The sequence below is a fragment of the Hylobates moloch genome, unplaced genomic scaffold (assembly GCF_009828535.3).
Source record: "Hylobates moloch isolate HMO894 unplaced genomic scaffold, HMol_V3 SCAFFOLD_2, whole genome shotgun sequence".
NCBI classification, from domain to species: domain Eukaryota; kingdom Metazoa; phylum Chordata; class Mammalia; order Primates; family Hylobatidae; genus Hylobates; species Hylobates moloch.
Genome location: NW_026652277.1, coordinates 145,529,340 through 145,543,337, shown reverse-complemented (window position 1 = coordinate 145,543,337; position 13,998 = coordinate 145,529,340). Strand labels below are relative to the sequence as shown.

The 13,998-nt window shown below is 35.5% G+C and overlaps 1 protein-coding gene across 1 annotated transcript in view; it reads left to right on the top strand.

Moving 5' to 3' along the window:
• Positions 1-3,140: 3,140 nt before the first annotated feature.
• The window catches only part of THEMIS (thymocyte selection associated), a 202,118-nt gene continuing 191,260 nt past the window's right edge, over positions 3,141-13,998 (top strand). The window contains exon 1 of the mRNA XM_032158722.2: positions 3,141-3,286. The gene's annotated coding sequence lies outside the window, so the exon portion shown is untranslated. The remainder of the gene's footprint in view (positions 3,287-13,998) is intronic.

The following is a 13,998-nucleotide window of genomic DNA, read 5'->3' as shown; positions in this document are numbered from 1 at the left end:
TAATTTTGTAACTTTGGGCAGACTTACATTGCCCAAAAAATAGAAAGTTCTGACGTCTAGTTTTAGGGGGAAAAAACAAATTTGCTCATTCTTTTTTCTTTTATTATTATTTTTGAGACAGAGTGTTGCTCTGTCACCCAGGCTGGATTGCAGTGGCACAATCTTGGCTCACTTCAGCCTCTGCCTCCTGGGTTCAAACGATTCTCCTGCCTCAGCCTCCCAAGTAGCTGGGATTACAGGCGTGTGCCACCATGCCCGGCTAATTTTTGTATTTTTAGTAGAGACGAGGTTTCACCATGTTGGGCAGGCTGGTCTCAAACTTCTGACCTCTGGTGATCCACACAGCTTGGCCTCCCAAAGTGCTGGGATTACAGGCATGAGCCACCACATCCAGCTGCTCATTCTTTTTTCTCATGTGCTTCTACCTGAGAAGTTTCTTTACTGGCACGATTGGTATAAGGGTTTATGTGTAGCTCAAGTTCTCTCTCTCCCTCTTTCTCTCTGACCCTCTCTCTCCCCACCCCTAGCCCCCTCCTGCCCCAAGCAGAGTGCAGAGCCCATCATCTTTATTTGCCCTGCCTTTACTTAGTAAGCATGACCAAATCAGGGCCCAATAGCAATAGGCCCGAACAAGGCCTGTGAAGTCTGTGAATGTTCCTAAGTGTAGAATCTGGAAATTCAGCTCTTTCAGCTGTCAATACCAAGCCACAAACTTAGGGGATAGTGGTTGGAAGCTCCAATTTTAGCCCATGATTACATATATGATCTTTAGCGCATGATTATATGCATGTTCTTTAGCCTAGTTGTACCAAAACAAACAAACAAACAACAACAAAATGGTACTATACTGTCATCATTTTGCTTCTATGTCTGTTTTCAATTTTGTTTTTTTTCCAAAGGGGAAGTATGGTAAACCTCCTTCCACATCCCAATAAGAGCTTCAAAAGTGTTTTCTGTGGTTCTTCTAAAAGTAAATTTCCTAAAAATAGGACAAAAATGGATCCATCAATGAAGAACTGTTACAATGGGACCTCAATCTGTGTAAGATTAAAATTATATAAACTTGATTCTAAAAATGGTTCAATATCAGTAATTAGCAGCTTTTCAGATTCACTAGTAATATGTAAAATCAGATCAAAGTGTGTTTCTAGTCAATTACTGTTGTGATAACCATAGCATGTACACATAAAATATTTTACTTGGCACTTTATCTGTAATGTTACTTTGTTTCAAACAAAACAGAACTTTATGAAGATTATATAGTTACCTCCTGGCTCTACTGTAGAAAAGCATGTAACTTTACTATAAAGTGGGAACAAAGGTGGCAAATGGTATTTACGTACATTTGAAAGTTCCTTTCATTCCTTATATTAATGTTTGGTCAACAATGGACTACAGATGTGATGGTAGTCCCTTAAGATTATAATGCCATGTTTACACTGTGCCTTTTTCTATGTTTAGATATGTCTAGACACAAAAATACCACTGTGTTACAGTTGCCTACATCATTCAGACACTAACATGCTATAGAGGTTTGTAGCCTAGGAGCAATAGGCTATACCTGATGGCCTGGGTGTGAAGTAAAAGTACACAACTAGGTTTGTGTAAGCACACTCTATGATTCATGCAACGATGAAATTGCCTGAGGATGCATTTCTCAGAACATATCTCATCGTTAAGTGACACATGACTATGTTTCATAATGAAATCGTCCCTTAGGAATTTACAAAGTGGCAAGAAAAAAAATCTTTGTTTTTCTTAGTATCTTCTCAGACATGCGTTTCCAGGAGAGCAATACAGGTTGAGCATTTCTGATCTGGAAATCCAAAAATCCAAAATACTTCAAAATCTGAAACTTTTTGAGCACCAACATGACAACACAGTGGAAAATTACACGTCTAACCTCACGTTGAAGTCAAAACTCAGTCAAAACTGTGTTTCATGCACAAAATTATTAAAAATATTGTATAAAATTACATTCAAGTTATGCATATAAGGTGTCTATAAAACATAAATAAACTTTGTATTTAAACTTGGGCCCCATTCCCAAGATATTTCATTATGTATATGGAAATATTCCAAAATCTTAAAAGAATTTGAAACATTTTTTGTCCCAAGCATATCAGATAAATTCTCAACCTGTATAAGACCTGGCCTCCACCATTTTAAGTGCTGTTTGCTAAAGAGTTTAGGAGCAATATTTTCTCCCAATTAAGTTCTAGCAAGCACACAGTCCTTGATCATCATTTCCAATCAATACTGGTGTTCTAAAATAGAGTACTTGTGATTGAATTCTAATGCATGAACAATAAAATGTTATACAAGAGAAAAATATTCAGTTTCTTTATGAGGTCGATATTTACTTCAAATACAGATTAAATAATGCTTTGGTGATCAAAAGCCTGAATTTACAGTTTACTTCAACGGAGAAATCTCTCAGTGAGACAAACACTCTAGCATTAGCCTGTGTCCAGCTCTCGTCACTACTCTATTCTGTCATCTTGGGGAGGAGAAGGTAAGAATGTAGGTAGAATTTAACCTGGTTTAGTTTCAGATTATTCAATTAAATACAACAAATATGTGAAGTCCATTCATTTGTTTTTTTTTTTTTTTTTTTTTTTTTTTTTGAAAACATGTCTTAGCATAGTGCTGGTGAAGGTATTTGGAGCTATTGAGTGCATCCAACCAAAGTAGACCCAAATCTCCTTTCCCTAAATGCAGAATTCAGGAACAGAGGAAAAGCATACAAATGGACACATAATAAATATTCAGCGAATGGAAACTCTGACAAAGAAGAGAGAATTTTGAAAATAATTTAAAGGTTAGAAAAGGCTTCATGGAGTTAAAGGAACTAGAACTAGAACTTAAATGATGAGTATAAGAGACTTTTTTTTCCATCCAGTATCTATTTCCCCTTTTATGAGGGATTACTTGATGCTCCGCTCCGTGTTCAAGCATTTCATGTCCAATGTCATAATGGTCTTGTGACCTAATCTGGCCAGCAGAGCATTATGTTCACTTGGCCACTGATGTCATTCAGGCATGGAAAAATATCCTAGTCAGACCCCTGAGAAAAGTAATTCATAACAATCTTTTCTCACTGCATTAGGGATACAGATCTGGAAGAGCAAGTCATCCACTTTGCTTAGACAAGAAGATTCACGGTAGAAGCACTGGAATTCAGGCTAAGATCTGGAGGTTTTAACTTCAACATTAAAGCAGTTGGACTTTGTAAAGCAAAACAAACAGCATTTGGCCTACAGGCACTATTATAAAATACAAACAGGTATATAAAATTTGTCATATTTTCAGGAAGATTATAGATTTTCCTCTTACATTTGCTTAACATCTTTAAACTTTTTTAAGTTGTGTATTATGTGTATTAATAATTTAAGTTAGGCCATAGAAGTAGGTCATATTCCAGATTAAGAGGTTTGAGAATTCTCAAAGACAGGTTTGGGTTTCTTGTGGCACTTCTCAGACCAATTCTGGATACAAGGCATCCCTGGGTCTAAGATAATATGGAAGCTTGGAAATAACAAGGTAACTTACACAGCTCTTCAATTATCTCAGCGTACATATGTGACTCAGAACTTGAGTAAGACGCAGATTGACTTCCAAATTTCCTCCCAAAGTTAACTCAGCCTACTCCCAGGAATGAACAAGGACGGATTGGAGGTTAGAAGCAAGATGAAGTTAGCCAAATCTCTTTCACTGTCTCAGTTACAATTTTGCAATAGCAGTTTCAGCCTCATCTGAAACAAGGCAAGTTCCCTCCACCTATGAGCCTGTAAAATCAAAAGCAATTTAGTTACTTCCTAGATACTACGGGGGTAGAAACATTGAGTAAATACACCTATCTTAAATGGGAGTAATTGGCCAAAACAAAGGGGTTACAGGTCTCATGCAAGTCTGAAATCCAATAGGGCAGTCATTAAACCTTAAAGTTCCAAAATGATTTCCTTTGACACCGTGTCTCACATCCAGGTCATGCTGATGCAAGAGGTGGGTTCCTGTAGCCTTGGGTAGCTCTGCCCCATGACTTTGCAGGGTACTTCCCATCTTCTGGCTGCTTTCACCAGCTGCAAACCCATAACCCAAGGCGAACCATGAGAAAAACATCAGACAAACTGAAATTGAGGCACATTCTACAAAATGTCTGTGGCTTTTCTGGGTGTGTGGTGCAAGCTGTTGATGGATCTACAATTCTGGGGTCTGAAGGATAATGGCCCCCTTCTTATAGCTCCACTAGGCAGTGTCTCAGTGGGGACTCTGTGTAGGGGCTCCGTCCCCACATTTCCCTTCTGCCCTGCCCTAGCAAAGTTTCTCCATAAGGCTTCTGCCTCCATGGTAAACTTCTGCCTGGACATCCTGGCATTTCCATACATCTTTTGAAATGTAGGCAGAGGTTCCCAAACCCCACAACTGGAGTGGAAGGATAGAAATAAGCCAAGGAGGAAGGCTAGAATGAACCACGTAGTATTGGATTACAGTAGGCAATATCAGTATGAACTTATGTTTACATTCTTATATAAATACAGATGAATACGTGTAGGAATATTTATATGTGGTGTATACAGTGATCAAAGCTGAAACAATTTGAGCACAAAATAAGTTTTGAAAGTAGTATTAGATTATAACTTTAAGTATAAAATATATATCCATGGATATATATAAAATATTCACGGATATATATAAAATATATATCCATAAACCCATGCTGTTATAAATAAACTCATGATTAAATAAATAAATAAATGAAGGAGAAGACAGAAATATCTCCTGCAAAATTCTCCAAATTACCTATGTAGATATTCCTCCCTCAAGTAGCTACAGTGTAAGTTCCTCCCTTTAAGTGTAAGCTACACTTAATGACTTGTTTTCATGGAGAACAGTGTGAAAGGAGGGGAAAGGTAACAATACTGTGGAGAAACTTGGCAAACACTACCTTAGTCAAATAAAGTTAACATTATCAGTGATAAATTATGTTGATAGCCTATAACTTTGATATGACAGAATGAGAACTGTAATTTACCTCTGTGGTCTTCCTTCCCAAACCCATAACCCAAGGTGAACCATGAGAAAAACATCAGACAAACTGAAATTTAGGCACATTCTACAAAATACCTGACCAGTATCCCTCAAATTGTCAAGGTCATCAGAAACAAGGAATGTCTGAGAAACTGCCACAGTCCCCAGGAGCCTAGGGAGACATAATGGCCAAAGGCAATGGGGTATCCTGAATGGGATCCTAGAAAGGAAAAATGATGTTAGCAAAATCTAATAAAATTTTAATGAAGTATGAAGTTTAGCTAATAATAATAATATCTCAATATTGGCTTCTATGTTGTGACAAATGCACCATCATAATGTAAATTGTTAAAATAAAGGAAACAGGTGTTTGTATGGGTATTCAGGAAATCTCTATACTATCTTTGCAACTTTTCTATGATTCTATAACCTATCCTCAAATTAAATAATTATTTTAAAAAATTATGGTTGCTGTATTTTATAAACTCCATTTCAAATGTACAGTCATCTAATTATCTTCCCCAAGGCATGGTGATAGTAGAAACAGATTCTCCATTTCCTGGCTCTATTTAGAGAGCTTTATTCTGGAAATAACATTGTGGGAATGGATAAAAATATTCAATTACTTTTGAATACTTGCTATCAGAAAACAATATTTATGTAATGAGATTGTAACCGTTTATAGCAAGAATTTTCTTCCCTAATAACAAATTCTTGAAGATAAATATGTAATTCCTAAGAATGAAATAAATACATCTTCTAAGACAATGAGCTTACAATATGATGAGGGTTGTTGCAATGCTCTCAGAGTTTAATCGGAAAACAGAGACACTGAGAAGGTAGTATAATTCTTTATTAAAAAAATCATCTATAACAAGACTTTTACTTAATTTAGTCTTAGCTAGTTTATATATTTAAAAAGGAAATTAGATGCACTAGAAAGTAATGAAAGCTAAAGCTATTATTTTTCTGTAAAGTGAATCTAAAAATCTCTTCTGTTGCTACCTTTTCAATCCCTTTGAGATTTTTTTTTACTGAGAGTTTCTCAAGAGATTAAATTTTGTGGGTAAGTGTAATAGTTCCTGCCTAGGTTTTTCTGTTACTGGATCTATGACTTTTCCAACTTTGAAAATTATCTCAGGCAAATTGTGTATCATTATCTTAGTTTGTAAAATAGAAGCACTTTTGAGAAACAAAATGTCCTCAACCATGTATTGCTGATGTATCCAGAAAACAAAGTAGGTTCTTCAGGTTTTTAAAACACTTTGGAAATAAGAATCTTGACTAACCTGCATCCATCACCATTCTCCCTTGTGTGTGTATAGTTGTTGTTTTATGCTTGTGTGTTTGTTTTTGTTGCCATCTCTATTACTTTTCCCAGTAATCCATTTGACTGGGACTATTAAATATGCTGTTAATATTACAAAGCTTTGGTTACCAAGTATATTAGTCTGTTCTCATGCTGCTATAAGGACACCCAAGACTAGGTAATTTATAAAGGAAAGAGGTTTAATTGATTCACAGTTCCACAGGGCTAGGGAAGCCTCAGGAAACTTACAATCATGGTGGAAGGCAAAGCAAACATGTCCTTCTTCACATGGCAGCATGAAGGAGAATGAGTGCCAAGTGAAGGAGGAAGCCCCTTATAAAATCATCAGATCTCAAGAGAACTTACTCACTATCATGAGAACAGCATGATGAAACTGCCCCCATGATTCAATTGTCTCTACCTGGTCCCACCCTTGACATGTGGGTATTATTACAATTCAAGGTGAGACTTAGGTGGAGACACAGAATCAAACCATATCACTGAGTAACTTCCCTGACTCAGTGTAGTGGCACCGGGTGAAAAAAAGTTATTTGTAACTCATAGTTTCATGTATACATTTGTCAGGTTAAGCAAATGGTCTGTTGCCCAATAAACTAACTTGGGTTAAATAAATACATATCCTAAGTTGAATTTATTAAACTAGATAATTTGTATTTAATGCATATTTTAATATTTTATTTTTGTAATATGTATACTTAACACATTATTTAATTTTTAGGTCTGAAATCTAAAAGGAAAACTTGATTTTTTTGTAAGCATGTGGCAACTTATCAGTGCTTAATTTGTAATAGATAACTATTTTAAATGTTTTAAGCTCTATTTTTAATAATGCAGGACTGAATTGTTTCTATCAGGCTCTAAAATGTTAGCACATCAAAACGCAAATGGCATCTTTGAGTTTCTCTCAGTTATAAGAGATAACAAATGTGCAACAAAAAAGAAAAGAGAAAAGAGCTGTAAAAGTGGGCATACCCTTTCTACAGGCATATTGCAGTTAAGCTTTTCACAAATGCTATATGAAAGTCAGAGGAAAATGTTAGAGTTACATCACAGGACCTCCACCATTTAAAGAGAAAAACTGGAAAATCTCTTATGAATATAAGGGCTTCATTTTTTATTTCATGGTTCTGAGGAAAGGTTGAGTCCTACAGCAAGGGAAAATGTCAGGGCAGAATTCATACGGTAGCACCAACATGCACATTGCACTTTGCAAGACATTTCAACCCGTGCTCCTGTTCTGTGGCACGGGGCAATAGGCAGAACTGAGTGTAAAAAAATATGCAGATTGACTCAGTTGAGTCAAGCCTCCTCATGGTGAGCAGGCTCATCTACCTGACTGCTTTTTACCCTTTAAGATTAATCTGAGGAACACTCTTCCTGGGGAGACCCCTTCCTAATTCTTGAAGTTCCTGAACTGTATACATTGGATTGTGATTCTTAACTTGTGGGCATGGTCGGCTAAACTGTAATGTCTCTAAGGGCTTATATTCTCAGTGCCTTGTATAATGACAAGCATAGGGGAAGAGTTCAGTGGTTTGCTGAAAGGACAATTAAACATTAATTTAGAAAAAAGGATGATCAAAAAAAGAAACCTACGTGGGAAGAAACATGAATCCTACATTGAGTTTCATTCAAAAGGAAACTAAAAGTGCTGGGAGGCAGGAGCTTCTTTGAAAACCAGGTAGTGATGAATGAACACACTCATAGGCTGTTGCATTTTGCATGTTGCATTTTGACAAAACAAATTGTTGTGTATAGTAGGATTTTATTTTCTTTCAAGGTTATTAAAATCATTCGTATTCATTCTTATAAATTAAGAATGAAACCCCGTCTTTACTAAAAATATAAAAAATTAGCCGGGTGCTGCAACAGAGCAAGACTCCATCTCAATAAAATAAAATAAAATAAAATAAAATAAAATAAAATAAAATAAAACAAAATAAAACAAAAAGAAGAAGAATGTACATATGGTTGGAGACAGAAGAGAATGGTGATCAAGGTATTTCAAATGGAAGCCATTTATGGCACTGGGAACATTTATGGTGGGTGTACTATGATTTTGTTTATCACACACCATTCCTTCTATTTTGGGTAATTAGCTCACTTATTTCCCTTTGAGATATCTCCTCTTCCAACACTTTTTGTGATTTAGCTGAGACAACTGCCTAATAAAATCCAAAGTAGAGCCTATGAACCTGAAATTATGGGAAATTAGCATATTTCATTTTCTAGTCATAATGATTAGCTGAGACATATACATGTGAGCCAAGTTGGATCAATCAGAGCTTATTCTGGGACTTTTCCCAGTATAACTAGGAGAAGGTAGTCTCTTCCATTGCACTTGAATCTATGAGATACAAATCTTGAGCTGCCAGGTGTCACACAACAGCAGGATATCCCTGAAATGTTGCTCATGCAAAAAAAAAAAAAAAAAAAAAAAAAGCCGAGCCTAATGCCCTAATGATATTGTATGATTCCCCAGAGCAAGCTTATTTTGTAGGTAGAAATGCTGTAAACCTTTCAATGATCAACCAATAAATGGCACATTTTGGCTAATCCAAAATCACAGGAGTGATTCCTATAAGCCTAATTTTTTCTTCTTTAGAAATAAACAATGAAAAGAAAGTTTCAGAGAATGAATGATTTAGATACCAGTCAGAATAATCTCTAAGATTTCTTCTTCTTTTTTTTTTTTTTTCCGATACTATCTACTTGGAGATAAGGGTTTATTCTTTACTCAAAGAAATATTACATTGCACTGAAATATTATAATATAGTTTTAAGCCTCTACTGTTGAAGTTTATTTCTCTGCTTGCGAATTTTTTTTTTTAACATTCAGCCAGTTCTGCTTACTTTTTAGGAAAGCAGCTACAGAGAATTTAGCAAACGAATTGGTATCTTATATAAAGTTTGCTTTGAGCCTTTTTTCTTTTCTTTTTCTTTTCAACAATACTTCTCTTGGGATAGAAATCACTGGCAATAATGATACTAACTACAGTTTAATCATCATTTCATAGCCAAGTCCATCTCTGTTCTTCAGCGGAAATTTTAAGAAGATGTATTAAGTAGTAGCAAGCCTGGTGTGAGGACAAGATTTTTTTTTCAACAGGAACTTCCCTGTTTGAATTATTAGGGTAATGTGAAATGCATTTTCTTTTCTTTTCTCCTCCTTTTTTTGGTCATTAAAGTAATAAATGCTTCAGTTGATGGTATAAATAAATCTTTGTGTGTATCTGATTATATCTAAATGTGAAATTGCTACATCAAATTGATTTCAAGATAGATCACAACAGTTTGTAATATATATGAGTGACTAAATATTGCACCGCTAACAGTATGAATTTTATGAATTAAATATTTGCTTTTTCTGTCAGGTTGGTTTTTAGTCTGATTCCATTCATTTGGTTAATTTTCTTTAGATATTTTGAAGCTATATTATTGAAAGCTGTGAATTTTCTTCAAGAATTGGTCACCCTTTCATTATTAAACAAATAACCTTATTATCTTTTATAATCCTTCTTGTCTTTAAATCTAATTGATGTAATATTGATGTAGTTTCATGAGCTTTCTTTTGCTTAATGTCTTATGGTATATATTTTCCCATTTTTTCATCTTTATACTTTCTATAAACTTATAATTAAATTATATATTTTTAAGTAAATTTATGTGTTTAAATGTTATCTGCCAACATTAGTTTATTACTTGAACTATTAAACTATTTAATTTTTATTTGTATATTATTTCATTTAAATTATTTTAAGAGTATAATTGAGTTTATGTGTACCATCATACTATTTGCTAGCAATTTTGATGTTCTTTTCTTTCTTGTCTTTTTTGGATTAATTAATTTTATCATCCATTAACTATTTTTAGTGGCTTTCCTAGAAATTACATGTGTTTTTATTCATTTAACTCTGATATTAAACATTACTATTGCAACTTCTCTAGAAGCCTAGTGCTTTAGAACATTTTAACTTCATTATCAGTTTTGCTTTTGCATTACTGCTATATTTTACAATATATTGCATGAACTATATATAGTGCAAATATATTCAAAACTCCACAAGCCATTAATTATTGTTTTGGGAACTCAATATATTAAATTCACTGACATATTCACCCTCTTCATTCCTTCCTGTGGTCTTGACTTTCTGTCTGAGATCATTTTACCTTCGCCTGAAGAACACCCTTTATAGTATTTCTTTTAGTGAGAGTTTACTGGTGATGAATTTTCTTAGTTTTTGTTTGTCTGAAAATGTCTTTATTTTGCTGTTGCTTTCATGCTTCTCTGGATTTAGAATATCAAGTTGGTAGTTATTTTCTTTCAGCATTTTAATGATGCTATTCCATTGTGTTCTACCCTTATTTGTTTTTGTTAGTAAGTCAGCTATCATCTTATTGGTGATCCTTTGAAAGCGACAATTTCTTTTCTTCAGAGTGCATTTAAGATATTCTCTTTGACTTTGGCTTTTTAACGTTTTAGTATGATGTTCCTTAGTGTGCCTTCTTTTGCATTTATCCTCGTTGGTGGTGTTGGCAAGGCTTGAATCTATGGATTGATGCCTTTTTCAGCTTTGGAAAATCTTCAGCTATTCTCTCTTAAAATATTTCTTCTCCCACTATTATTTCTCCTCTCATGTTGGGACTCAGTTTACATATAAGATCTTTCCACTATGGCTGAAATATCTCTCTGGAGAGAGACAGAGATAGAGAGAGACAGCGAGAGAGAGAGAGAGCAGATCTTTCCTACGCTCCCATTTCCAGTTCAACAATCCTCTCTTACCGTATGTCCCATTTGCTGTTAAAACCAATTATTGAATTTTTAATCTCAGTTACTGTATTTTTTGACTCTAGAATTTTCATCCGATACTTTCTATAGATGGCAGTTCTTTTCTCCTTCTTGTCTTCTAGTTTTGAACATGTTTATCAAAATTATCTTAAATTGCAGGACTAATAATTCCAATATCAGAATCACCCCATGAGTTTGTTTCTGCGGTCTCCCTTCTCTCTGTCTTTCTCCGTCCTGTCTTCTGGCATTCCTATTCATTTCATACTTAATTATAGATGTTGTATTTTTAAATATTATAGAAGTTCTGACTGCTTTTCCTCAGCAGGAGGATTTACATTTGCTTCTATCTGGCAGCAAGAATAGGGGCAGACCACTTTAATCCAATGAGGGATTGAGCTAATTTTAGTCTAAGCTTCAGTTTTTGTAAAGCTAGTTCTGTTTATAGGCAACCCTTTCTCTTAGGAAGCAGCCTTCAGGAGCCCCAACTGAGAACACAGGCATTTGTTGGGACTCCTGCTCCCTCCTTGGCTGGCCCTGGCTTTCCAGTTCTGCAAGACTGCTGAAAGCACTCCTTGGCTTCTTCAGCTTCATACCAATCATGCTCTTGTTTGTGTCTCATACAATCAACCCTGTACTGCTTTCAACGAGCAAAAAATTTTTAAGGGGAAAGAGTGGTGCTGAGCAACACGTTTCTCTGACGTTGCCTGGAGGACTTGCTACATCCCAAAGTCCAATTTATTTTGGTCTCTTTTGCTATGTGAAACTGCCAAAAACTCAACTCAGGTTCTCTCCTCCTGAGCCACCAGTTTTTGCTCTGCTTCTCAGACTCTCTCTTGCTGCCAGTTACTAACCCATAAAAGCCTTGAGGGAAAAGAAGTGCAGAATATGGAGTTCCTCTAATGGTTCTGCTCTGCTTTACGGGATCTTGGCCTCTCATGTTCTGTGCCCTGACAGCTCTCTTGTTTCCTAAAACAGCTTTTTTAAAAAGTATACCGCTCTTCTAGGTGCCTTTGGTAGGAAATGTGGTCAGATACAAGCTCATAGCCAGAAAAAGAAGTCTTTGAATATTTTTATTTTGCATATTGACTAATAAGCGGCCTTTACACACCTAAACCATTGTTTATTTGAAGGATGTGCTTTTTTTTTTCTATTCGTTCAAACTCCTTTTTGATTTACAGGAGTACTTCATAAGTTAGTTGTCATATATTATTAGTTTTTTCCTTTAAGACCTCAATTACTACTCAGAAACAGTTATTTTCTTACCCTTTTCCAGACATTTTCCTATTTTTCCCGTCTGGTTTATTTTTATTAAAATTTAATTTTAAAATGTATCTAACTTTAATTTTATTGCATGGAAAGTTAGAGAAATTTTCTCCCCAATTATTTAACACCATTTGTTGAATAAAACATTCTTTCCCACTGCCTTGGAATTTCACCTTTTTCAAATAGTAAATTATTATATACAGTCTAGTTTTTTTTTAATTCTCGTTAATCTATTATTACACCTATAACGTGCTGTTCTAATGACCGAACTCCAATAATTCATTTTACTACCTGATGGTTCAAGTACCTTCTCATTGCTCTTTTTTGTCAACTTTATCTTGGCTGCTTACGTCAGGATTTGTTTGCCTGCGTGTCAGAAGTGATTAAGATCTGTCCTAAAGCAGTAGCAGTGGGGATATAGAGCAAAGACAGAGTGAGTGGTACCGAATATTGCCATCTATAGGGCCTGATGGATTTAACGGCTAGAGAAAAAAAATGGCATCTCACATGATTCTAAGCCTTCCGGCTTGGGAAACTAAGAGAATAGTAGTGTCATTAATTAAGATTGAGAATACAAAGAAGATTATCACAGAGGGAGCATCATCTGTCGCGAGAGCAGAAGCAGATGGAGCCTAGGTAATTGTAAGAGATTGGTGATACGAAATGGCTGTTTGGCTAGTAGGATAGAAATTTGACTTGGGAATATTTAAAAAAATAAGTGAAATCCAGCTTGCATTAGATATCAAATGAAATTTATCGTGGCATCAATTCTAATGGATTCATAATTTTTAAGGAGCAGTCCACAGAAGCCTCTTTCATATATTCATCCACATGAAATACACTACTAGGCTGTAAACTTTGGGGAGGGGTATGGAAGGCAGACAGATTAAGGGTAGGAACTTTTTGGACAAAAAAGTTGCAAGTGAGGAATTTGAATCTAATGATAGTAAACCTGTTGATGTGGTCAATCATAAATTCTACTTTTATAAAGAAAGAAATGAAGCTTGACTGATCATTGAAAATGTCAAATAGGATTACAAAGAGTTGAAACAGTTTTATAAGCTCCATATCAAAACTAGGCAGTATTTATCTTTTAGGTCATTTACATGATGGCCATGGTAGAACTGAGATGTCCCCTGACCCTCTGTATCTGGCTATGCTCTCTGCAGCCTAAGGCCAAAACAGTTAATAGATAAGCACCTGGAGTTTGGTTACTAAAGAAAACGTGTAGATTCCTGTCATCTTTCAAGTGTATACATACCAACCAGTATTCTTTTTTTTTTTTTTTGAGACAGGGTCTTGCTCTGTCATTCAGCCTGGAATGCAGTGGCATGTTCACAACTCACTGTAGCCTCGAACTCCTGGGCTCAAGTGATCCTCCTTCCTCAGCCCCCTCACAGCTGGGACTACAGGCATGTGCCACCATGCCTGGCTAATTTTTTAATTTTTTTGTAGAGACAAAGTCTCACTATGTTGCCCAGGCTGGTTTTGAACTCTTGGGCTCAAGCAATTCTCCTACCTCAGCCTCCTAAAGTGCTGGGACTACAGGTATGAGCCATCGTACCCAGCCTCAACCAATATTCTT